We start from the raw sequence: 933 nt of genomic DNA on the forward strand, positions 1-933 counted from the left end.
GAGAAATCTGCTCCAAGAAGGGAATCTTAGGATGGTCTCCTTGGCTTAATTTGAATTAACTCCAGTAAATAGGAGGGCTTTAGGAAGGGACTTGTGAGCTAGATAACCCCTCTGATCCACTGTTTCTGAGTTGCCTAGCAAGGAACTATTCCTCAATTACAATACCTGTATATCACCCATTTTCACTTCTGAAATCTAATACCACACACCCTCTTTCTCTTTTGTCCAAAATGTCTGGAGAGTGTCTAATCTTCTGCTAGTTTTGGAGAAAGGAGAGAAAGTAAGCTTGTCAGAGGTACTCATTCCATTTCCCGCTTGCTCCATAGCTGGTGATTGGAAGTCACTCTGCAGTAATGTTTTTTTTTTTTAATGTTTTATATACCCAATGTTGCCTTTCTTTGGCATTTTCACGCCTTTGTGAATTCCTCATGCACATATATTAATCTTTAATTTTATCTGTGAATCTATCTCTGTTAATTTGATTATTAGCCCAGGTAGAAAAATTTAGAATGTGGGAGGAAAAGTATTAAATTTTTTACCACCCACAAGAGTCTATCTTTTTTAGCATGTTGATTTCTGGAGAAAATACAAAATCCAAAACATTCTATCAATCAGTGGCCTCTAGCTAAAATAATCCCATAAAAGCCTGTATCCTGTGCTGCAACCAACACAAGCATAAATCACACTTTAATGTGATGCTGAGGAAGAAAAGCAAAGGTCCACCATTTCAAATAGTGATGTTCACTTTCTTCATTATTCATTGGCATGAATAAACTTAAAACTCATACTTTAGCTGACTGAAAGGTTACATTTGTTCTCCAAACAGCTAGTTTCTACATGTTCTATCAGATTTATTTGGAGTTTTGGTTTGTTCTGTTATTACTTTGATTCAAGTTATGTAATAATCATGCTCAGTCTGAGAGAAAGATGTAA

At 35.8% G+C, this 933-nt stretch overlaps 1 non-coding gene across 1 annotated transcript; it reads left to right on the plus strand.

The window, feature by feature from the left end:
• The first annotated feature begins 213 nt into the window (after positions 1-213).
• Positions 214-356, plus strand: LOC136318022 (small nucleolar RNA SNORA7). The gene has a single exon (XR_010727993.1). It is a non-coding gene; the product is annotated as a small nucleolar RNA SNORA7 (small nucleolar RNA).
• Positions 357-933: the final 577 nt, after the last annotated feature.

This window comes from Saccopteryx bilineata, chromosome X (assembly GCF_036850765.1).
Source record: "Saccopteryx bilineata isolate mSacBil1 chromosome X, mSacBil1_pri_phased_curated, whole genome shotgun sequence".
Classification (NCBI taxonomy): domain Eukaryota; kingdom Metazoa; phylum Chordata; class Mammalia; order Chiroptera; family Emballonuridae; genus Saccopteryx; species Saccopteryx bilineata.